The 25,969-nt window shown below is 47.3% G+C and overlaps 1 protein-coding gene across 3 annotated transcripts in view; it reads right to left on the bottom strand.

Annotated features, from left to right (window-relative positions):
- The window catches only part of NCOA5 (nuclear receptor coactivator 5), a 79,382-nt gene extending 54,407 nt beyond the window's left edge, over positions 1-24,975 (bottom strand). For 2 of the 3 annotated variants that reach the window (XM_063960461.1, XM_063960462.1), the window contains exon 1: positions 24,782-24,975. The gene's annotated coding sequence lies outside the window, so the exon portion shown is untranslated. The remainder of the gene's footprint in view (positions 1-24,781) is intronic. The other variant, XM_063960463.1, reaches the window with a different exon arrangement.
- Between the last annotated feature and the right edge of the window lie 994 nt (positions 24,976-25,969).

Genomic DNA, 25,969 nt, shown 5'->3' with positions numbered 1-25,969 from the left:
GTTGTCCGACTGAATCAACACCGGTTTTCCTTGCAGGAGTGGTTCCGCCTGGCTTAGAGCATTTTAGATTGCTCTTAGTACCAGAATGTTTATGTGAAGAGACTTTTCCAGGTTCGTCCATACCCCCTGGAAGTTTCTTCCTTGTGTGACTGCTCCCCAACCTCTCAGGCTGGCGTCCGTGGTCACCAGGATCAAATCCTGTATGCCGAATCTGCGGCCCTCCAATAGATGAGCCTTTTGCAACCACCACAGAAGATATACCCTTGTCCTTGGCGACAGGGTTATTCGCAGGTGCATCTGAGGATGCGACCCTGACCATTTGTCCAACAGATCCCTTTGGAAAATTCTTGCATGGAATCTGCCGAATGGAATTGCTTCGTAAAAAGCCACCATTTTTCCCAGGACTCTTGTGCATTGATGTACAGACACCTTTCCTGGTTTTAGGAGGTTCCTGACAGGTCGGATAACTCCTTGGCTTTTTCCTCGGGAAGAAAAACCTTTTTCTGAACCGTGTCCAGAATCATCCCTAGGAACAGCAGACGTATCGTCGGAAAACAGCTGCGATTCTTGGAATATTTAGAATCCAGTCGTGCCGTCGAAGAACTACTTTAGATAGTGCTCTTCCGACCTCCAACTGTTCTCTGGAACTTGCCCTTTTTAGGTCGTGCAAGTAAGGGATAATTTAGATGCCTTTTTTCTTTGAAGAAACATCTTTTCGGCCATTACCTTGGTAAAAAGGCCCGGGGTGCCGTGGATAATTCAAACGGCATCGTCTGAAACTGATATTGACAGTTCTGTACCACGAACCAGAGGTACCCTTGATGAGAAGGACAAAATTTGGACATGGAGGTAATCCTTGATGTCCAGGGACACCATATAGTCCCCTTTTTTCCGGTTCGCTATCACTGCTCTGAGTGACTTTATCTCGATTTGAACCTTTTATGTAAGTGTTCAAAACATTTTAGATTTAGACTATGTGTCACCAAGCCGTCTGGCTTCAGTACCACAATATAGTGTGGAAAAATAATACCCTTTTCCTTGTCGTAGGAGGGGTACTTTGATTATCACCTGCTGGATATACAGCTTGTGAATTGTTTCCAATGCTGCCTCCCTGTCGGAGGGAGCCGTTGGTAAAGCAGACTTCAGGAACCTGCGAGGAGAAGATGTCTCGACTCTCCAATCTTTACCCCTGGGATAATACTCGTACGATCTAGGGGTCAACTTGCGAGTGATCCCACTGCGCCCTGAGACTCTTGAGACTACCCCCCCACCTTGAGTCCGCTTGCACGGCCCCAGCGTCATGCTGAGGACTTGGCAGACGCGGTGGAGGGCTTCTTTTCCTGGGAAAGGGCTGCCTGCTGCAGTCTACTTCCCTTACCTCTATGTCTGGGCAGATATGACTGGCCTTTTGCCTGCATGCCCTCATGGGAAAGGAAAGATTGAGGCTGAAAAGACGGTGTCTTTTTTAGCTGAGATGTAACTTGGGGTAAAAAAGGTTGGATTTCCCAGCTGTTGCTGTGGTCCCCAGGTCCGATGGACCGACCCCCAAATAACTCCTTCCCTTTATACAGCAATACTTCCATCTGCCGTATGGGATCTGTATCACCTGACCACTGTCGTGTCCCTGACATCTTCTGGGAGATATGGACAACGCACTTATCTTGATGCCAGAGAGCAAATATCCCTCTGTGCATCTCACATACATATATATAGAATGCATCCTATTAAATGCTCTACATGAATAAAATATTTTCAGTCAGGGAATCCGACCAAGCCAACCCAGCACTGCATCTCCAGGCTGATGGCGATCGCTGGTCGCAGTATAACCACCGTATGTGTGTATATACTTTGTAGGATATTTTTCCAGCTTCCTATCAGCTGGCTCCTTGAGGGCGGCCGTATCTGGAGACGGTAACGCCACTTGATAAGCGTGTGAGCGCCTTATCACCCTAAGGGGTGTTTCCCAACGTACCCTAATTTCTGGCGGGAAAGGGTATAACGCCAATATTTGCTATCGGGATAACCCTACGCATCATCACACACTTCATTTTATTTTATCTGATTCAGGAAAAACTACAGGTAGTTTTTTCACTCCCACATAATACCCTTTCTTGTGGTACTTGTAGTATCAGAAACACGTAACACCTCCTTCATTGCCCTTAACGTGTGGCCCTAATGAGAAATACGTTTGTTTATTCACCGTCGACACTGTATTCAGTGTCCGTGTCTGTGTCTGTGTCGACCGACTGAGGTAAATGGGCGTTTTTTAAAAACCCCTGACGGTGTTTCTGAGACGCCTGGACCGGTCCTAATAGATTGTCGGCCGTCTCATGTCGTCAACCGACCTTGCAGCGTGTTGACATTCTCACGTAATTCTCTAAATAAGCCATCCATTCCGGTGTCGACTCCCTAGAGAGTGACATCACCATTACAGGCAATTTCTCCGCCTCCTCACCAACATCGTCCTCATACATGTCGACACACACGTACCGACACACAGCACACACACCGGGAATGCTCTGACAGAGGACAGGACCCACTAGCCCTTTGGGGAGACAGAGGGAGAGTCTGCCAGCACACACCAAAAACGCTATAATTATATAGGGACAACCTTATATAAGTGTTTCTCCCTTATAGCATCTTTTATATATATATACAATATCGCCAAAATCCGTGCCCCCCCTCTCTGTTTTAACCCTGTTTCTGTAGTGCAGTGCAGGGGAGAGCCTGGGAGCCTTCTCTCCAGCTTTTCTGTGAGAGAAAATGGCGCTGTGTGCTGAGGAGATAGGCCCCGCCCCTTTTCCGGCGGGCTCGTCTCCCGCTATTTTTGAAGTTAGGCAGGGGTTAAATATCTCCATATAGCCTCTGTGGGCTATATGTGAGGTATTTTTTGCCTCTAATAAGGTTTTTATTTGCCTCTCAGAGCGCCCCCCCCAGCGCTCTGCACCCTCAGTGACTGTTGTGTGAAGTGTGCTGAGAGGAAAATGGCGCACAGCTGCAGTGCTGTGCGCTACCTTTATGAAGACTCAGGAGTCTTCAGCCGCCGATTTTGGACCTCTTCTCTCTTCAGCGTCTGCAAGGGGGCCGGCGGCGCGGCTCCGGTGACCATCCAGGCTGTACCTGTGATCGTCCCTCTGGAGCTAGTGTCCAGTAGCCAAGCAGCAAATCCACTCTGCACGCAGGTGAGTTCACTACTTCTCCCCTAAGTCCCTCGTTGCAGTGATCCTGTTGCCAGCAGGACTCACTGTAAAGTAAAAAACCTAAGCTAAACTTTCTCTAAGCAGCTCTTTAGGAGAGCCACCTAGATTGCACCCTTCTCGTTCGGGCACAAAATCTAACTGGAGTCTGGAGGAGGGTCATAGGGGGAGGAGCCAGTGCACACCACCTGATCTGGTAAAAGCTTTACTTTTTTGTGCCCTGTCTCCTGCGGAGCCGCTATTCCCCATGGTCCTTTCAGGAACCCCAGCATCCACTTAGGACGATAGAGAAATAAGTGTTTTCCCTTATAGCATCTTTATTATATAGTTCTAACGCCAAATTAGTGCCCCCCCTCTCTGTTTTAACCCTGTTTCTGTAGTGCAGTGCAGGGGAGAGCCTGGGAGCCTTCCCTCCAGCCTTTCTGTGAGGGAAAATGGCGCTGTGTGCTGAGGAGATAGGCCCCGCCCCTTTTTCGGCGGCCTCGTCTCCCGCTCTTAACGGATTCTGGCAGGGGTTAAATATCTCCATATAGCCTCCGGAGGCTATATGTGAGGTATTTTTAGCCAAAATAGGTTTTCATTTGCCTCCCAGGGCGCCCCCCTCCCAGCGCCCTGCACCCTCAGTGACTGCCGTGTGAAGTGTGCTGAGAGGAAAATGGCGCACAGCTGCAGTGCTGTGCGCTACCTTTAGAAGACTGAGGAGTCTTCTGCCGCCGATTCTGGACCTCTTCTTACTTCAGCATCTGCAAGGGGGCCGGCGGCAAGGCTCCGGTGACCATCCAGGCTGTACCTGTGATCGTCCCTCTGGAGCTGATGTCCAGTAGCCAAGAAGCCAATCCATCCTGCACGCAGGTGAGTTCACTTCTTCTCCCCTAAGTCCCTCGTTGCAGTGATCCTGTTGCCAGCAGGACTCACTGTAAAACAAAAAACCTAAGCTAAACTTTTCTAAGCAGCTCTTTAGGAGAGCCACCTAGATTGCACCCTTCTCGGCCGGGCACAAAAATCTAACTGAGGCTTGGAGGAGGGTCATAGGGGGAGGAGCCAGTACACACCACCTGATCGTAAAGCTTTACTTTTTGTGCCCTGTCTCCTGCGGAGCCGCTATTCCCCATGGTCCTTTCAGGAACCCCAGCATCCACTAGGATAGAGAAAATAAGAATTTACTTACCGATAATTCTATTTCTCGGAGTCCGTAGTGGATGCTGGGGTTCCTGAAAGGACCATGGGGAATAGCGGCTCCGCAGGAGACAGGGCACAAAAGTAAAGCTTTTACAGGTCAGGTGGTGTGTACTGGCTCCTCCCCCTATGACCCTCCTCCAGACTCCAGTTAGGTACTGTGCCCGGACGAGCGTACACAATAAGGGAGGATTTTGAATCCCGGGTAAGACTCATACCAGCCACACCAATCACACCGTACAACTTGTGATCTAAACCCAGTTAATAGTATGATAACAGAGGAGCCTCTGAAAGATGGCTTCCTAAACAATAACCCGAATTAGTTAACAATAACTATGTACAAGTATTGCAGATAATCCGCACTTGGGATGGGCGCCCAGCATCCACTACGGACTCCGAGAAATAGAATTATCGGTAAGTAAATTCTTATTTTCTCTATCGTCCTAAGTGGATGCTGGGGTTCCTGAAAGGACCATGGGGATTATACCAAAGCTCCCAAACGGGCGGGAGAGTGCGGATGACTCTGCAGCACCGAATGAGAGAACTCCAGGTCCTCCTTTGCCAGGGTATCAAATTTGTAAAAATTTACAAACGTGTTCTCCCCTGACCACGTAGCTGCTCGGCAGAGTTGTAATGCCGAGACCCCTCGGGCAGCCGCCCAAGATGAGCCCACCTTCCTTGCGGAATGGGCCTTAACAGATTTAGGCTGTGGCAGGCCTGCCACAGAATGTACAAGTTGAATTTTGTTACAAATCCAACGAGCAATCGACTGCTTAGAAGCAGGTGCACCCAACTTGTTGGGTGCATACAATATAAACAGCGAGTCAGATTTTCTGACTCCAGCCGTCCTTTAAATGTATATTTTTAAGGCTCTGACAACGTCCAACAACTTGGAGTCCTTCAAGTCGTCTGTAGCCGCAGGCACTACAATAGGCTGGTTCAGGCGAAACGCTGATACCACCTTAGGGAGAAAATGCGGACGCGTCCGCAGCTCTGCCCTATGTCAAATGGAAAATTAAATAAGGGCTTTTATAAGACAAAGCCGCCAGTTCAGATACTCTCCCGGCCGAAGCCAGGGCCAGTAACATAGTCACTTTCCATGTGAGATATTTCAAATCCACATTCTTTAGTGGTTCAAACCAATTGGATTTGAGGAAATCTAAAACTACATTTAGATCCCACGGTGCCACCTTAGGCACCACAGGAGGCTGTATATGCAGTACTCCTTTGATAAAAATCTGGACCTCAGGGACTGAGGCCAATTCTTTTTGGAAGAATATTGATAGGGCCGAAATTTGAACCTTAATAGATCCCAATTTGAGACCCATAGACAATCCTGATTGCAGGAAATGTAGGAAAACGACCCAGTTGAAATTCCTCCATCGGAGCACTCCGCTGCTCGCACCACGCAACATATTTTCGCCAAATACGGCGATAATGCTTCGCGGTGACTTCCTTCCTTGCCTTTATCAAGGTAGGAATGACTTCTTCTGGAATGCCTTTTCCTTTTAGGATCTGGCATTCAAACGCCATGCCGTCAAACGCAGCCGCGGTAAGTCTTGAAAAAGACAAGGACCCTGCTGAAGCAGGTCCCTTCTCAGAAGTAGAGGCCACGGATCGTCCGTGACCATCTCTTGAAGTTCCGGGTACCAAGTCCTTCTTGGCCAATCCGGAGCCACTAGTCTTACTCCTCTTTGCCGTATAATCCTCAATACCTTTGGTATGAGAGGCAGAGGAGGAAACACATATACCGACTGGTACACCCAAGGTGTTACCAGCGCGTCCACAGCTATTGCCTGCGGATCTCTTGACCTGGCGCAATACCTGTCCAGTGTTTTGTTGAGGCGAGACGCCATCATGTCCACCATTGGTTTTACCCAACGGTTTAATAGCATGTGGAAAACTTCTGGATGAAGTCCCCACTCTCCCGGGTGAAGGTCGTGTCTGCTGAGGAAGTCTGCTTCCCAGTTGTCCACGCCCGGGATGAATACTGCTGACAGTGCTATCACGTGATTCTCCGCCCAGCGAAGGATCCTGGCAGCTTCTGCCATTGCCCTCCTGCTTCTTGTGCCGCCCTGTCTGTTTACATGGGCGACTGCCGTGATGTTGTCCGACTGGATCAACACCGGTCTTCCTTGAAGCAGAGGTTCCGCCTGGCTTAGAGCATTGTAGATTGCTCTTAGTTCCAGAATGCTTATGTGAAGAGACTTTTTCAGGCTCGACCACACTCCCTGGAAATTTCTTCCCTGTGTGACTGCTCCCCAGCCTCTCAGGCTGGCATCCGTGGTCACCAGGATCCAATCCTGCATGCCGAATCTGCGGCCCTCCAATAGATGAGCCTCCTGCAACCACCACAGAAGGGATACCCTTGTTCTCGGCGACAGGGTTATCCGCAGGTGCATCTGAAGATGCGACCCTGACCATTTGTCCAACAGATCCCATTGCATGGAATCTGCCGAAAGGGATTGCTTCGTAAGAAGCTACCATTTTATCCCAGGACTCTTGTGCATTGATGTACAGACACCTTTCCTGGTTTTAGGAGGTTCCTGACCAGGTCAGATAACTCCTTGGCTTTTTCTTCGGGAAGAAAAACCTTTTTCTGAACTGTGTCCAGAATCATCCCCAGGAACAGCAGACGAGTTGTCGGCATTAATTGGGATTTTGGAATATTCAGAATCCATCCGTGCTGCTTTAGCACCTCTTGAGATAGTGCTAAACCCATCTCTAGCTGTTCTCTGGACCTTGCCCTTATTAGGAGATCGTCCAAGTATGGGATAATAAATACGCCTTTTCTTCGAAGAAGAAATATTATCTCGGCCATTACCTTTGTAAAGACCCGAGGTGCCGTGGACAAACCAAACGGCAGCGTCTGAAACTGATAGTGACAGTTTTGTACAACGAACCTGAGGTACCCCTGGTGTGAGGGGTAATTGGAACGTGGAGATACGCATCCTTGATGTCCAAGGATACCATAAAGTCCCCTTCTTCCAGGTTCGCTATCACTGCTCTGAGTGACTCCATCTTGAACTTGAACTTCTTTATGTACAGGTTCAAGGACTTCAGATTTAGAATAGGCCTTACCGAGCCATCCGGCTTCGGTACCACAAATAGAGTGGAATAATACCCCTTCTCTTGTTGTAGAAGAGGTACCTTGACTATCACCTGCTGAGAATACAGCTTGTGAATGGCTTCCAAAACCGTCTCCCTTTCTGAGGGGGACGTTGGTAAAGCAGACTTCAGGAAACGGCGAGGTGGCTCTGTCTCTAATTTCAACCTGTACCCCTGAGATATTATCTGCAGGATCCAGGGATTTACCTGCGAGTGAGCCCACTGCGCGCTGTAATTCTTGAGACGACCGCCTACCGCCCCCGAGTCCGCTTGCGAAGCCCCAGCGTCATGCTGAGGCTTTTGTAGAAGCCGGGGAGGGCTTCTGTTCCTGGGAAGGAGCTGCCTGTTGCTGTCTCTTCCCTCGTCCTCTGCCTCGTGGCAGATATGAATAGCCCTTTGCTCTCTTATTTTTAAAGGAACGAAAGGGCTGCGGTTGAAAGGTCGGTGCCTTTTTCTGTTTGGGGAGTGACTTGAGGTAGAAAGGTGGATTTCCCGGCCGTAGCCGTGGCCACCAAATCCTATAGACCGACCCCAAATAACTCCTCTACGCATCGCCTGTCCACTGTCGTGTCCATAAAGCTCTTCTGGCCGAAATGGACATAGCACTTACCCGTGATGCCAGTGTGCAGATATCTCTCTGTGCATCACGCATATAAAGAAATGCATCCTTTATTTGTTCTAACGACAGTAAAATATTGTCCCTGTCCAGGGTATCAATATTTTCGATCAGGGACTCTGACCAAACTACCCCAGCACTGCACATCCAGGCAGTCGCAATAGCTGGTCGTAGTATAACACCTGCATGTGTGTATATACCTTTTTGGATATTTTCCATCCTCCTATCTGATGGATCTTTAAGTGCGGCCGTCTCAGGAGAGGGTAACGCCACTTGTTTTGATAAGCGTGTTAGCGCTTTGTCCACCCTAGGAGGTGTTTCCCAGCGCTCCCTAACCTCTGGCGGGAAAGGGTATAAAGCCAATAACTTCTTTGAAATTAGCAGTTTTTTATCGGGGCACCCCACGCTTCATCACACACGTCATTTAATTCTTCTGATTCGGTAAAAACTACTGGTAGTTTTTTCACACCCCACATAATACCCTGTTTAGTGGTACCTGTAGTATCAGCTAAATGTAACATCTCCTTTATTGCCAAAATCATATAACGTGTGGCCCTACTGGAAAATACGGTTGATTCGTCACCTTCACCACCCGAATCAGTGCCTGTGTCTGGGTCTGTGTCGACCGACTGAGGCAAGGGGCGTTTTACAGCCCCTGACGGTGTTTGAGGCGCCTGGACAGGCACTAATTGAGTGTCCGGCCGCCTCATGTCGGCAAACGACTGCTTAAGCGAGTTGACGCTATCCCGTAATTCCACAAATAAAGGCATCCATTCTGGTGTCGACCCCCTAGGAGGTGACATCCTCATATTTGGCAATTGCTCCGCCTCCACACCAATAACGTCCTCATACATGTCGACACACACGTACCGACACACAGCAGACACACAGGGAATGCTCTATACGAAGACAGGACCCACTAGCCCTTTGGGGAGACAGAGGGAGAGTCTGCCAGCACACACCAAAAAAGCGCTATATATGACAGGGATAGCCTTATGATTAAGTGCTCCCTTATAGCTGCTTTTATATTAATATATTGCCATTTATTTTGCCCCCCCTCTCTGTTATACCCTGTTTCTGTAGTGCAGTGCAGGGGAGAGACCTGGGAGCCTTCCTGACCAGCGGAGCTGTGACAGAAAATGGCGCCGTGTGCTGAGGAGATAGGCCCCGCCCCTTTTTCGGCGGGCTCGTCTCCCGCTATTTAGTACATTTAGGCAGGGGTAAATATCTCCATATAGCCTCTGGGGCTATATGTGAGGTATTTTTAGCCTTTTTAAAGGTTTTCATTTGCCTCCCAGGGCGCCCCCCCCCAGCGCCCTGCACCCTCAGTGACTGCCGTGTGAAGTGTGCTGAGAGGAAAATGGCGCACAGCTGCAGTGCTGTGCGCTACCTTAAGAAGACTGCAGGAGTCTTCAGCCGCCGATTCTGGACCTCTTCTTGCTTCAGCATCTGTGAGGGGGCCGGCGGCGTGGCTCCGGTGACCATCCAGGCTGTACCTGTGATCGTCCCTCTGGAGCTTCATGTCCAGTAGCCAAGAAGCCAATCCATCCTGCACGCAGGTGAGTTCACTTCTTCTCCCCTCTGTCCCTCGTTGCAGTGATCCTGTTGCCAGCAGGAATCACTGTAAAATAAAAAACCTAAGCTAAACTCTCTAAGCAGCTCTTTATGAGAGCCACCTAGAATTGCACCCTTCTCGGCCGGGCACAAAAATCTAACTGGAGTCTGGAGGAGGGTCATAGGGGGAGGAGCCAGTACACACCACCTGACCTGTAAAAGCTTTACTTTTGTGCCCCGTCTCCTGCGGAGCCGCTATTCCCCATGGTCCTTTCAGGAACCCCAGCATCCACTTAGGACGATAGAGAAATATTGGTTACAGTAGAAATCGTGCCAAACCACACTGCCAGTATAATAATCTGGGTACACACTGGAGCAGCTTGACGGCATACTCGCTGTTGCGCCGACAGAGCAGCCGATTCACGTAAGCATATTCACTTACAGATTGGCTGCTCGATATTTCGATCTTCACATCACAGCTGGGTTGGCATTGAAATTGCCTGCTCATCTGTGACGTCAGTCATTGCAAGTGATCGAACGGCAGATATTTCGCCCAGTGTGTACCCAATTTTACATCTTTGGTCAGATTTACAACAAACCTATAAAGCTTTATTGACCCAAGCTATATCCATAGCAGGCAAAAGAAACGCCTGAAAATCAGAAAAGAAATAGCTCACATTTTTTTCGAGCAGTAGGATTTTTTAATATTGCATGATAAAAGGGATGACATGCTATAGCCTGCCTTGCAATTGTAGCATCCATCGTAAGAGGGATCTCCGAACTGACGTTTTAATTTACGGGATAATTTGGAATTTCTTGTCTGTCTTATAGCTACGTCTATTCAAATACTGTATGCAGCAAATAAAAAAAATAAAATAAAAAAAAAAAAGAAGGGAGGAGGGATGGGGGGAGCCAGAATAGCTATCACTTGCTTTTCTCCTTTACATAACATAGGAGCAAAAGGTGCACTGTTTGTTCTCATTTTAAAGTGCTTGACGGGCTACCAGCATCAAGTTCTGCACACTTGGTGTGTACACACGGTGAGATCCCTGCTATGTTCGATTTTGACTATGCGATTTCCCTTGAACTCCCTCAGAGACCAGATAGCACAGATAGGACAGATTTTGACTATCTGTGCTTGAGATTTTGTCTATGTACGATTTTGACTAAGTGCCAATTTTGACTATACTTTGTACTAGATTGTACACTAGATAGTCAAGATTGACTTGCCTGCACAGTCTATCTAGCCTTACGATACCGACCCCACGGGAGCGTGCATCGGGATCGAATCTGTATCGCAAGCTGCCTAGCACCATGAGATATGCACTAACTTTTCATAAGATTTTGACTATATAGCCAAAATCTTTCAGATTTATCTCACCGTGTGTACACACCCTTAAGGCCCATACACACTTGACGATACGACCGTCGTTAACGACTTCCCTTGAACAGCTGAGCAAACGAAATGAGCATACACACTACCAACGACCAAAGAGCATTCATCGTTGAAGCATCCAAGCTGAACAGTTTATTAAAATAATGAGCTGGGAACAGGGCTGGTGAACAGTGGCTTGGTCGTTGGTCGTTCACACCATACACATTCAACGACGTCTCTGGTCGGTAACGACCATAGTGGAAATTGAGCATACATGCTCCACAGATAAGCGAGGGTCATTAACGTCCCGCGGGGCAGCGCATCGGTGGTCGTCGGATGCATACACACTTGACGATATAATGAGCGACGTCGTTGATGAGGGCTGAAATGAACGACGTCGCTCATTTTATCGTCAAGTGTGTATGGGCCTTTAGAAGAATCTACCCACCAACCTGTCTGACCCTCACATAGCATATCAAAAACTTGCCCTTCTTAACAAGGAATCTGATTTAAACTACCAGGAAAACTTATGCTACAAGTTATCAGTTGCATCTTACCATAAGGTGCGACATCTGATTAGTGATTCTGTACAGGTTAAATTTATCCACTTTCTGAACTATAGACTTAGCCCAATCAAGAATCACCATCACAAGGTGGATGCCTCTAGGCATGTTGGTCCTGGACCTCAACCTCACAAGGCATACAAACATCCAGTTCTATGCTACCAGGTCGTTTTTACCTACATTTAGAGGGGCATAATATAGGTCAGAGGCAGACCCTTGCTTAACTTTGGTAAGTTTGTCTCACCAGTCACTAAAAGTGCAACACAAGCCTAAATTGTTTGTTATTTTTTTTTGGGAAGGGGCGCAAAAGAACCATGTTTAGACACACAAGGCGGCTAAACCAGACTAAAGTCCCAGCAGCTATGCAAAAAGGGCTGTTTGTGCGCTCAAACTGGACACCTAGCGCAATTCTGCTCGCCACCTCGAGAGGCTGCTAGCAGAAATATTGGCGCTAGCGGAACTCACACCCAATTATCTGAATAGCTGCCGGCAGGTGACTAAACAATTGAATCGCCCCCATAGAGTTAGAGAGAAAATACTGTAATAAGTTGTACAATCCTATTTTAGAGTTTATATATTGCTTTAACATACAAGCTCCTTGCATAGAGAGCCTGCTTCATTATCCATTGACAAATTATAGCTGCATGTAATAAGCTGCAGCATCAGAGAGAAAAAAAAAAAAGTGTGCCACTGGTTTAAATTAAAAAAGTGTATTGAGCTTAAATCAGTGTCTTAAGCGGGTCTGGCGTTTATCCTTCTCCAACTCATCGAAAGGAAACAGTAGTACTGATCATTTAACATTGGTCATAAAACAGCGTTTAGTCCTACACACTGGTTCAGAAACACAAACAGTTACTCAAAACTAGTGTTTCTACCCGTTTGAAGTAAACTAGCTAGCTTACTTAACACCCCAAGCAAGTGATCTGAACACAAAATATGACGTCACATATACCTTCCTACGCGTGAGCCATTAGACATTGACATTGTTAATACAGGTTGAGTATCCCATATCCATATATTCCGAAATACGGAATATTACGAAATACGGATTTTTTTTGACGGAGAGTGAGACAGTGAAACTTTGTTTTCTGATGGCTCAATGTACACAAACTTTGTTTAATAGACAGAGTTATTAAAAATATTGTATTAAATGACCTCCAGGCTGTGTGTATAAGGTGTATATGAAACATAAATGAATTGTGTGAATGTAGACACACTTTGTTTAATGCACAAAGTTATTAAAAATAATGGCTAAAATGACCTTCAGGCTGTGTGTATAAGGTGTATATGAAACATAAATGCATTCTGTGCTTAGACTTGGATCCCATCGCCGTGATCTCATTGTGGTATGCAATTATTCCAAAATACGGAAAAATCCGATATCCAAAATGCCTCTGGTCCCAAGCATTTTGGATAAGGGAGACTCAACCTGTATTAATAGGCAAATAGCAAGTGTCTGAAGAATGAGAAGTTGAGAGTTCGAGTCCCACGTATGGCATGCTGAGAAAGAAGTTTTAAATGCAAGGGATTTAACTGAAGTTGCACATTTTCTGTGCATATGGGCATAGGCGCAGCACCAAGCCATCAATGGCTCAAATATCATCATACAAATCCCATTCCTAGTGCAGCATCCATCTCTATAGACATTGGTTCTGAAATGTAGGACATAAAGCTCGGTACTACTCGGAAGCAGGCTGTGACTGCCTTAACTTACTGCAGTTTCCTTTTAAGCCGTAAGACTTCTCGGATTATTAAATTTTATCTAGCATATTCTCTGTGATTCAGTGTGAAATATTACTAATTTGTTCGGCGAATGGAATGACTCCATATTTATTGCATCATGGTGGCAGAGAAATGGTGTTCTTATCAGTAAATGACCGAAATGCTCACGGTTCACGACCAGCTGCTTCAGACTGCTGTATCTTAAGGCGGCCAGATTTGTGACATTAGGCAAGACATTTTTGCTGTATCCATCAATAAAAAAAATTTTTTTCAATTCATCACTTTTGCACATTTTATATTTGTCCAAGCTTTTTTAAGTAGAGGTCGAACCCACTATAAGCTACCCACTGTGGGGTATATTCAATTAAAGTCGGATCCATTCCGACATGTATTTGTCGGAATGGATCTGACAACCCTATCAATACCCATCTTAATTCGACTTTTTCAAGTATGTCACTCAGCCTCCAGACTTCACGGCAGCTTCCACCCAGCTCCAACAGCGTGCTGGAGCCAGGTGGAAGCTGCCGTGAGGGTGAGTGACATCCAGCTGCAGCGCTGATCGTAGCGCTGATCTCCTGTATGCCCGCCGGCTGTCCCCCCCGTCTCATTCCGACATTTTGATGTCGGATTGAGATAGTCGAAAAGGGGGACAAAACCTGTCGGATTTGGCCCCGTTTTCGACATCAACACGTGGATCGGCAGCTATTCCGCCGATCCACGTGCTTTTCGAAAAGTCGAATGCCTCAACTTATCGAAAAGCTCTGAATAGGTCAAATCAGGATTCGACCTTAAAAAGTCGAAAACTGCCGTCTTTTCGACAGACGGCAGTTTTCGACTGCAATTGAATATAACCCTATGTATTTTGGAGGTTCCATTATCTGCAGGATGGACCCTTCTACATTAATTTGAAATGCAGCCAAACATTGCTTTGCAAAGAAAAATGGGATTTTGGTACCTACCAGTAACTCCTTTTCTCGTAGTCCATAGGGGATACTGGGGAATGCTTATTACAATGAGGTATAGATGGGTCCGCTGGAGCCGGTGCATAACAAATCAACTGACTGTGCTGGCTCCCCCCTCTATGCCCCCTCCCACAGCTCAGTCCAGAAAAAGTGCCCGCAGGCACGGAGTCGGAACATACTTTGAGTGGAGGGAGAAACAGAATAATAAGAACATAAGCACAACAAGAATAATTAAAAGGGCCAGCAAAAAGCTGATCCAAAAACCAGAAATAGTGTTCCTTCTAGGCTGTTTCAGCAGGGTGCTGCACCCTGCCCATTTTTGAAATGTGAAAAAGCACCCTGCCCTTTTTCAGTGCACCCTGAAGGATCATAAATCGCCCCCTTGTATACAGAATGCAACAGAGTGCATGTTACAATGTAGTTGTTTACTCCTTACCCACCTCTGAAACTGGAAACAATTTCTATCCTTAATGAACTGGATGGCAGATTGAGGCACTGTAAATGGCATCACTGCTGTGGCTGCCTGCATAACAGCACTCTGATATAGAGGGAAAGAACAGGGTAAGCAGTGAGCATGTACTGCTTACACTATTTCCTTAGTAGAAGAACAGACTTATTTTGTACCTATACTGTATATTTTAACCCTCTACTTAACTTTTCTGTTTTATAACACTTAGGGATTATAACTACTTCATCAGTGGAGGAGACATTATTATCTACTTATTATGTGTATATACTATAGCCATTCTTTCAAGGAGACTGGAGAAAATAAGAATTTACTCACCGGTAATTCTATTTCTCGTAGTCCGTAGTGGATGCTGGGGACTCCCTAAGGACCATGGGGAATAGACGGGCTCCACAGGAGACTGGGCACTCTAAAGAAAGATTCAGTACTATCTGGTGTGCACTGGCTCCTCCCTCTATGCCCCTCCTCCAGACCTCAGTTAAGGAAACTGTGCCCGGAAGAGCTGACATAACAAGGAAAGGATTTTGGAATCCAGGGTAAGACTCATACCAGCCACACCAATCACACTGTACAACTTGTGATAAACTTACCCAGTTAACAGTATGAACAACAACTGAGCATCACTCAACCGATGCTACATAACCATAACCCTTTGTTAAGCAATAACTATATACACGTATTGCAGAAAGTCCGCACTTGGGACGGGCGCCCAGCATCCACTACGGACTACGAGAAATAGAATTACCGGTGAGTAAATTCTTATTTTCTCTAACGTCCTAGTGGATGCTGGGGACTCCGTAAGGACCATGGGGATTATACCAAAGCTCCCAAACGGGCGGGAGAGTGCGGATGACTCTGCAGCACCGAATGGGCAAACACCAGGTCCTCCTCAGCCAGGGTATCAAACTTTTAGAATTTTGCAAATGTGTTTGAAACCGACCAAGTAGCAGCTCGGCAAAGCTGTAATGCCGAGACCCCTCGGGCAGCCGCCCAAGAAGAGCCCACCTTCCTTGTGGAATGGGCTTTCACTGATTTTGGATGCGGCAATCCAGCCGCAGAATGAGACTGCTGAATCGTGTTACAAATCCAGCGAGCAATGGTTTGCTTTGAAGCAGGAGCACCCAGCTTGTTGGATGCATACAGGATAAACAGCGAGTCAGTTATCCTGACTCCAGCCGTCCTGGCAACATAGATCTTCAAAGCCCTGACTACATCAAGCAACTTGGAATCCTCCAAGTCACGAGTAGCCGCAGGCACCACAATGGGTTGGTTCAAATGAAAAGATGACACCACCTTTGGCAGAAACTGCGGACGAGTCCGCAATTCTGCCCTATCCATATGGAAGATCAGATAGGGGCTTTTACATGACAAAGCCGCCAATTCTGACACACGCCTAGCTGAGGCTAAGGCCAACAGCATGACCACTTTCCACGTGAGATACTTTAGCTCCACTGTCTTAAGTGGCTCAAACCAGTGGGATTTCAGGAAACCCAAGACCACGTTAAGATCCCAAGGTGCCACTGGTGGCACAAAAGGAGGCTGAATATGCAGCACTCCCTTAACAAACGTCTGAACCTCAGGCAGTGAAGCCAGTTCTTTTTGAAAGAAAATGGATAGGGCCGAAATCTGGACCTTTATGGACCCTAATTTCAGGCCCATAGTCACACCCGACTGTAGGAAGTGCAGGAATCGACCCAGCTGGAATTCCTCTGTAGGGGCCTTCCTGGCCTCACACCAAGCAACATATTTTCGCCATATACGGTGATAATGTTTTGCGGTCACGTCCTTCCTAGCCTTTATCAGCGTAGGAATAACTGCATCCGGAATGCCCTTTTCTGCTAGGATCCGGCGTTCAACCGCCATGCCATCAAACGCAGCCGCGGTAAGTCCTGGAACAGACAGGGCCCCTGTTGCAACAGGTCCTGTCTGAGAGGCAGAGGCCATGGGTCCTCTGTGAGCATTTCTTGCAGTTCCGGGTACCAAGTCCTTCTTGGCCAATCCGGAACAATGAGTATTGTTCTCACTCTTTTTCTTACGATTCTCAGTACCCTGGGTATGAGAGGAAGAGGAGGAAACACATAGACCGACTGGAATACCCATGGTGTCACCAGTGCGTCCACAGCTATCGCCTGAGGGTCCCTTGACCTGGCGCAATACCTCTTAATTTTTTGTTGAGGCGGGACGCCATCATGTCCACCTGTGGCAGTCCCCATCGATTTACAATCTGCGTGAAAACTTCTTGATGAAGTCCCCACTCTCCCGGGTGGAGGTCGTGTCTGCTGAGGAAGTCTGCTTCCCAGTTGTCAACTCCCGGAATGAACACTGCTGACAGTGCTTGCACGTGATTCTCCGCCCAACGAAGAATCCTGGTGGCTTCCGCCATTGCCACTCTGCTTCTTGTGCCGCCCTGGCGGTTCACATGAGCGACTGCCGTGATGTTGTCTGACTGAATCAGCACTGGTTGGTCTCGAAGCAGAGGCTCAGCTTGACTCAGGGCGTTGTATATGGCCCGTAGCTCCAGGATATTTATGTGCAGACAAGTCTCCTGACTTGACCACAGCCCTTGGAAGTTTCTTCCTTGAGTGACTGCCCCCCACCCTCGGAGGCTTGCATCCGTGGTCACCAGGACCCAGTCCTGTATGCCGAATCTGCAGCCCTCGAGGAGGTGAGCACCTTGTAGCCACCACAGAAGAGACACCCTGGCCCTGGGGGACAGGGTGATCATCCGATGCATCTGAAGATGCGATCCGGACCACTTGTCCAGCAGATCCCACTGAAAGATCCTCGCATGTATCCTGCCGAAGGGAATGGCTTCGTATGACGCCACCATCTTTCCCAGGACTCGTGTGCAGTGATGCACCGACACCTGTTTTAGCTTTAGGAGGTCTCTGACCAGAGTCACAAGCTCCTGAGCCTTCTCCTCCGGGAGAAACACCTTCTTCTGGTCTGTGTCCAGAATCATGCCCAGGAAGGGCAGACGCGTCGCAGGAATCAGCTGCGACTTTGGAATGTTCAGAATCCAGCCGTGCTGACGCAACACTTCCTGAGAGTGTGCTACGCTGATCAGCAACTGCTCCCTGGACCTCGCCTTTATGAGGAGATCGTCCAAGTATGGGATAATTGTAACCCCTTGCTTCCGAAGGAGCACCATCATTTCCGCCATCACCTTGGTAAAAACTCTCGGTGCCGTGGACAGGCCAAACGGCAACGTCTGGAATTGGTAATGACAGTCCCGTACCACAAACCTGAGGTACTCCTGATGAGGCGGATAAATGGGGACATGCAAGTAAGCATCCTTGATGTCCAGAGACACCATAAAATCCCCCTCTTCCAGGCTTGCAATGACCGCTCTGAGCGATTCCATTTTGAACTTTAATTTCTTCAGATAAATGTTCAGGGATTTTAAATTTAAAATGGGTCTGACCGAACTGTCCGGTTTCGGTACCACAAACATAGTGGAATAGTAGCCCCTTCCCCGTTGAAGGGGGTAGGGGGGGGGGGGGGGGGGGGGGGGGAAACCTCTACCACCACCTGCTGGAGTAAAAGTTTGTGAATTGCCGCCAACACTATCTCCCTTTCCATGGTAAGTTGGTAAGGCCGATTTTAGGTAACGGTGAGGGGGCGTCACCTCGAATTCCAGCTTGTATCCCTGAGACACAATTTGTATAGCCCAAGGATCCACCTGTGAGCGAACCCACTGGTGGCTGAAATGTCGGAGACGCGCCCCCACAGCTCCTGGCTCCGCCTGTGGAGCCTTAGCGTCATGCGGTGGATTTAGTGGAAGCCGGGGTAGACTTTTGCTCCTGGGAACTAGCTGCATGGTGCAGCTTTTTTCCTCTACCCCTGCCTCTGGCAAGAAAGGACGCACCTCTGACCTTCTTACTCTTCTGAGAACGAAAGGACTGCATTTGGTAATACGGTGCTTTCTTAGGCTGTGGAGGGACATAAGGCAAGAAATTTGACTTCCCAGCCGTAGCTGTGGAAACTAGGTCCGAGAGACCGTCCCCAAACAGTTCCTCACCCGTATAAAGGTAAAACCTCCATGTGTTTTTTAGAGTCGGTATCCCCTGTCCATTGCCGAGTCCATAAGACCTTTCTGGCAGAAATGTACATTGCGTTTACTCTAGAGCCCAGCAGGCAAATGTCCCTCTGGGCATCCCGCATATATAGGACCGCGTCCTTGATATGTGCCAGGGTCAGTAGAACAGTGTCCCTGTCCAGGGTATCTATCTCCTCAGACAGAGTATCCGTCCATGCAGCTACCGCACTACACATCCAGGCCGAAGCAATTGCTGGCCTCAGCAGTGTGCCAGAATGTGTATAAACAGACTTCAGGATAGCTTCCTGCTTTCTACCCGCAGGATCCTTTAGGGCGGCCGTATCCCGAGACGGCAGGGCCACCTTCTTAGACAAGCGTGTCAACGCCTTGTCTACCCTAGGGGAGGATTCCCAGCGTAACCTGTCAGTTGGCGGGAAAGGATACGCCATAAGTAATCTCTTGGAAATTATCACCTTCCTGTCAGGGGAATCCCACGCTTTTTCACATAATTCATTTAATTCATGTGAAGGGGGAAAAGTCACTTCATGCTTTTTCTCCCCATACATATAAATCCTCTTGTCAGGGACAGGATTTTCCTCAGAAATGTGCAATACATCCTTCATTGCTACAATCATGTAGCGGATGGCTTTAGTCATTTTAGGCTGCAACTTTGCCTCATCGTCATCGACACTGGAGTCAGATTCCGTGTCGACATCTGTGTCAACTATCTGGGATAGTGTGCGCTTTTGAGACCCTGACGGCCTCTGCGCTGTAGGATCAGGCATGGGTTGAGACCCTGACTGTCCCAAGGTTACAGTTTTATCCAATCTGTTATGCAAGGAGTTTACATTATCATTTAACACCTTCCACATACCCATCCAATCAGGTGTCGGCACCGTCGGCGGCGACACCACACTCAGCTGCCCTTGTTCTGCCTCCACGTATCCTTCCTCATCAAACATATCGATACAGGCGTACCGACACACAGCACACACACAGGGAATGCTCTGACTGAGGACAGGACCCCACAAAGGCTTTTGGGGAGACAGAGAGAGAGTATGCCAGCACACACCCCAGCGCTATATAACCCAGGGATTACACTGTACCTTACTGTTTACCCCGTAGCTGCTGTTTAATATATCTCTGCGCCTAAATGTATGTGCCCCCCCTCTCTTTTTACTCTCTATTGCACCTGTATACTGCAGGGGAGAGCCTGGGGAGCGTCCTTCCAGCGGAGCTGTGAAGAGAAAATGGCGCTGGTGTGCTGAGGAAGAAGGCCCCGCCCCCTCAGTGGCGGCCTTCTGTCCCGCTTTAATGTGTAAAAAATGGCGGGGGCTCGGGCATATATACAGTCCCAAACTGTATATATGTCTATTTTTGCCAAAAAGGTAATTAATTGCTGCCCAGGGCGCGCCTCCCCCCCCCCCCCCCCCGCGTCCTGCACCCTACAGTGACCGGAGTGTGCGGTGTGCTGTGGGAGCAATGGCGCACAGCTGAAGTGCTGTGCGCTACCTTAAGTGAAGACAGGAGTCTTCAGCCGCCGACTTCGATGTCTTCATGCTTCTGCTGCTTCTGGCTCTGCGAGGGGGACGGCGGCGCGGCTCCGGGAACGGACGATCAAGGTTAGGTACCTGTGTTCGAACCCTCTGGAGCTAATGGTGTCCAGTAGCCTAAGAAGCGCTACCTAGCTGCCGTGAGTAGGTTTGCTTCTCTCCCCTCAGTCCCTCGTAGCAGAGAGTCTGTTGCCAGCAGAAGCTCTCTGAAAATAAAAAACCTGACAAAATACTTTCTTTTCTAGCAAGCTCAGGAGAGCCCACTAGGAGCACCCAGCTCTGGCCGGGCACAGATTCTAGCTGAGATCTGGAGGAGGGGCATAGAGTGAGGAGCCAGTGCACACCAGATAGTACTGAATCTCTCTTTAGAGTGCCCAGTCTCCTGCGGAGCCCGTCTATTCCCCATGGTCCTTACGGAGTCCCCAGCATCCACTAGGATGTTAGAGAAATAGTAATTTTCTCAGTACGGATGTTGGGTGTTACATGGGTGTCATATTATATATATATATATATATATATATATATACACATATATATACACACACACACATGCGCTATGCTTTGTGCGCAAAGAGTCACATCAAAAATGTGCCCTTCAAAATTAAAATGTGCCCTCCTCAATGATCAGCACCCTGCCCTAAAAAAATCCTAGAATGAACACTACAGAAACTGATAGCAAATCTGTAACACTAGAACTTAACTTTTTGCAGGAAAGTTTACGAAGCACAGCGGTGGCTGCCCAGTATCCCCTATGGACTACGTGAAAAGGATTTACCGGTAGGTACCAAAATCCCATTTTCTCTTGCATCCATAGGGGATACTGGGGAATGCTCATTTCAATGGGGACATCCCAGAGCTCCCTTAACGGGCGGGAGTGTGCGGAGACGCCTGAAATACTGAACGACAATGCTGACTGTCCTCAGCGCCAGGGTATAAAACCAATTGAATTTGACAACATGTTTGTTCCCGACCAGTTGGCTGCTCGGCATAGGTGTAATGCCGAAACTCCCAAGAGGAGCCCACCGAACTTGAAGAGTGGGCTGTAATGGAATGTGGCAGAGGCAAACCTGCTGACAAATAAGCCTGTTGGAGAGCGAGTATGACCCAATGGCCTTGAAACTGGGCAACCTATCTGGTTGGCATCGTATAAATGAGAAGAGAATCTGACATTCCGATACGAGCAGTTCTTCGGACAGATCTTCAGTGTTCATACTACATCCAGTCATCTTGGAGTAGCCAAGACATCATTAATGACCAGAACCACTATCGGTTGTTGATATTAAAAGCTGAGATAACCTTCAGCAAGAACTTCTGCTGAGTTCTGAGCTGTGCACGGTCAACGTGAAACAGAAGGTAGGGACTCTTGGCCGACAATGCTCCTAACTCTGAGAGACTGCTAGCTGAATCCAAGACTAACAGCATTAGTGTCTTCCACGTAAGATATCTTTCTTCTACAGTTTGTAGTGGTTCAAACCAAGGAGATTTCAGGAAATCTAAAACCAGGTTTAGATCCCAAGGTGTCTGAGGTGGTACAAAAGGTGGTAATATGTGAAGCACACCTTTGAGGAATGTCTGAACCTATGGCAGCATGTTTCCGGGAAAGGATTGATAAAGCTGAAATCTGACCATTTAGTGAGCAAAACTTAGGCCCACATTCACTCCTGACTGTAGGAGGCATAAAAGGCGACCCAGTTTGAAATCCACTGATGGATACAGGTTGAGTATCCCATATCCAAATATTCCGAAATACGGAATATTCCGAAATACGGAATTTTTTGAGTGAGAGTGAGACAATGAAATCTTTGTTTTCTCATGGCTCATTGTACACAAACTTTGTTTAATACACAAAGTTATTAAAAATATTGTATTTAATGACCTTCAGGCTGTGTGTAAAAGGTGTATATCAAACATATATGATTTGTGTGAATGTACACACACTTTGTTTAATGCACAAAGTTGTTAAGAATATTGTCTAAAATGACCTTCAGGCTGTGTGTATAAGCTGTATATGTAACATAAATGCATTCTGTGCCTAGATTTAGGTCCTATCACCATGATATCTCATTATGGTATGCAATTATTCCAAAATACGGAATAATCCGATATCCAAAATACCTCTGGTCCCAAGCATTTTGGATATGGGAGACTCAACCTGTATTATCGTCCTTCACACCAGGAGACATACCGCTTTCATATTCGATGGGAATGTCGTGAAGTGACTGCCTTTCTGATTTGAAGCATAGTTAGCATTACCGCACCTGGAAAGCCCTTCCTGGCTAGAATTTGCCTTTTCAACGTCCACGCCATTAAACATAGCTGGTGTAAGTCAGGATAGACTAACGGGCCTTAGTAAGGAAGATCTTCCCGGGCATCAGAGGCCAGGGTTCATCTACCAATAGGTAAAAATGAGATCTGCGTACCAAACTCTGCGTGGCCAGTCTGGGGCAATTAGATTTGCCTGAACTCACTCCTAGTCTCGTAAAGGAAATGGAGGGAAAAGATATACGGTTTGCTAATTCCAAGGCATCATTAGCGCATCCACTGCTGTCGCCTGTGGATTTCTTGTTCTTGAACAATAACTCTGAAGCCTCTTGTTGTTCCGAGAAGCCATCAGGTCTACCTATGAGCATCCCCACCGATATACTATCTGTTGGAAGACCTGTGGATGAAGACCTCACTCTTTTGGGTGTAGATTGTGTCTGCTGGAATCCACTTTACCGTTCTACCGGTATAAAGATGGCCGTGGCATCTCTTTCTGCCTCGAGAAGTATCTTGGAAACCTCTCTCATTGAAGACAGGTAGTTGCCAGGGGATACAGTTGTTCGGTTGACACAGCTTAGGTTGACAGTCATTAGGTCGACAGGTCAAAAGGTCAACATGAGTTTCTCACATTTTTTGATTTTTCCATACTTGACGATCCACACGGATTACGACTGGAACGGTAACCTGTGCTGAGCGAAGCAGTAGTGGAGGGAGGCACCTTGCCCGAAGCATGGTGAGCCATGCGATGGGACACTGTGCACTAACTGGGGTTCCCCGTGACTTTACGAAGAAAACGACACCAAAAACAGTACAAAAACTCATGTCGACCTTTTCACCTGTCGACCTAATGCATGTCAACCTTCAGTGGTCGACCTAATGACTGTCAACCTAAGTTGAGTCGACCCAACAACCCATACCTGTTGCCAGCTACCCTGTCTGAAAATAATACAATTTAAAATAAATACGAAGAAAAACTATGGAGCCCTCCAGAGATGCGAGTGGCTTCGAGTGCACATTTTTCTAAACTGAGCTGTGGGAGGGGGCATAGAGGGGAGGAGCCAGCAGTCAGTTGAAGATTTCTTACAGTGCACCAGCGGACCCATCTATACACCACTGTAATAAGCATTCTCCAGTATCCCCCTATAAATGCAAGAGAAAATAAGAAGACTTATAACAGCATAAATTAGGGACCCACAGGATGCTTCCCTTTTTGAAGCAGTTTGCATGGAACGACAATTGGAGAACTCAGAGGGGAGGGGGTTGGATGTTTGAGACAGCAATTTAATTTAAATAAGTTCAGTAGCATAGGTAAAAACTGAATGATATATGTAATTAATTATTTTTTGTAATCACATGGAACAAGAGGCGTGTCTTTACAGTGTTAATTTTTAACAATCCTTCTAGTGTACAAGAAGCTTTACATGTTTGACTGACTTTTCATAATGGATGAGTGTGCAACGTGCATATATTTAGCACCCCTAAAATAAAGCACTTGTACTAAAGTTCTTCATTTCAATATAATTGTTTTAAGAGGATAGGCAAAGTTAATTTCTTTACCCTGCTGTAGTTCACTCAAGATACACTGAATAATGTGTTGCACAAGTAATACAAGTCCTGCTAAGCATAGACTGTAAACCAAGTTAGTAAATCATGAAGCACTAAACTGCATTTGCAAAAAAAAAAAAAAAAAAACCAACACATACAAGTTCTAGTATGTAAAAGATCTTATTTAGAGGTGCACCCAAAGTATCTGATCATGAAATAAAACAAATGGTAGGTACAGGCCAGCGCGGCGTAACCCTACAGTGTCTGCACGAGGAAGAACAATAGTAAGTGTATAACATAGGAGACCGAGTAACCGCGGGGGCTCCCGCGTGTGCAGGGAATACACGTGAGAGAGGCGGTATAGGGAGGGAGTGTGAGATGGCGGGAGGCAGAAGGGGAACCCAAAGGGAGGGGAAATATGAGGGTACTCCCGAATATGAATGTAGCCACAGCCATACCCAGCATACAGGGTGGGTGACCTGACCGCCATTTACATTTATCACACTGTAAATACAGGCGACTGTGGTGAAGGACGCGGCGGGCCTGTGGCCTGCTGGCGGCGGCACTGTGCGAGAGACGGCGTGCGTGTGTACGCTACCAACGCACGCTCACTCATATACTGTAAGGCGGGCCCGGCACTCACCTGAACACGCTGAATCCTCTTCTATAAGCCGGAGCCGAGTCTTTCTCCCCCAGCGATACTGACCCTTCCCGGACACAAAGCGGTCAGGCACAAGCTTCTGTGTACACTAGTACAGCTCTTCACGCGGCTTCGCTTTACGACGAGAGCCGCCCCCTCCCTCCTTCCTTCCCTGGTTTCTAAGGTTACACCCGCTGATTGGGCCGCGTGGACCACGTGACCGGTCTCCCTGCCGCCATCTTGTCTGCGGACAGCACTTCTTCGGCACCTAATGGCTGCTGATGACGTCGAATTAAAAGTGAAAGTTGCTGATGCTGTGCTGTATGCAGCATTACACCTGAGCGCGGTGCAGTGAATTAAAAAATGAATCAGCCCGTATTATGTACTTACAAATACTGTAATTTATTATGCAATACTCATCAACATTTATGCCCTAATGTAAGTGATAAATTTCACCAGCCAATCCGTTCCTAACTAATTTTTCAAACCCAGCCTGTGACATGGAAGTTAGGAGTTGATTGGCTGGTGCAATTCATCACTCATTGATAAATAAGGGCAATAGACTTGTGAAATTGGATAATATGAGCCCAGACCCTCCAACATGACCCGCCCCACTAGGTACAAAATGCTCTGTTTCTGGACTTCCCTCTTAATTTATTATTGCCATCACCTGTGAAGAAACAGTTTCTTATCATTTAACTAGTTCAACACAGGTGATGGAAATCATAAATTAAGAGGGAAGTCCAGAAACAGAGCATTTTGTACCTAGTGGGGCGGGTCATGTTGGAGGGTCTGTGAGCCCACCTCCCAATCCATATTGAAATGCCTACATTTGGGTGAAACACAGTCAATTTTATAAAATACATCCCAACTTTTTGCATTTGGCAACTCTAGATGAATCTACACATGCCAGAGATTTCATGGTGGCGCATGCTTTAAAAAGGGGCATGGCATATGTGCACAGAAATACTAAGAAACGTGGCTCACATTCTCAGAAAGGGGTCACTTTTTTATTATAAAAGAATACACTACATTTAATATTATAGTAAGTGACCACATTTCCGTGTCTTTTACCTTGGTGCGCACTGGCCAGGGGTACTAAGAGATACTCAGTGGTACTTGTAGCATTGTTGGTGCCATACAGGGTAATCTGTATAACCCAGGGACCTGGTCTTTTTGTCAGGGATTAAT

This window comes from Pseudophryne corroboree, chromosome 3 (genome assembly GCF_028390025.1).
Source record: "Pseudophryne corroboree isolate aPseCor3 chromosome 3, aPseCor3.hap2, whole genome shotgun sequence".
NCBI lineage: Eukaryota > Metazoa > Chordata > Amphibia > Anura > Myobatrachidae > Pseudophryne > Pseudophryne corroboree.
The sequence above is the reverse complement of the archived record's forward strand: the minus strand, read 5'-3'. Positions and strand labels throughout refer to the sequence as shown.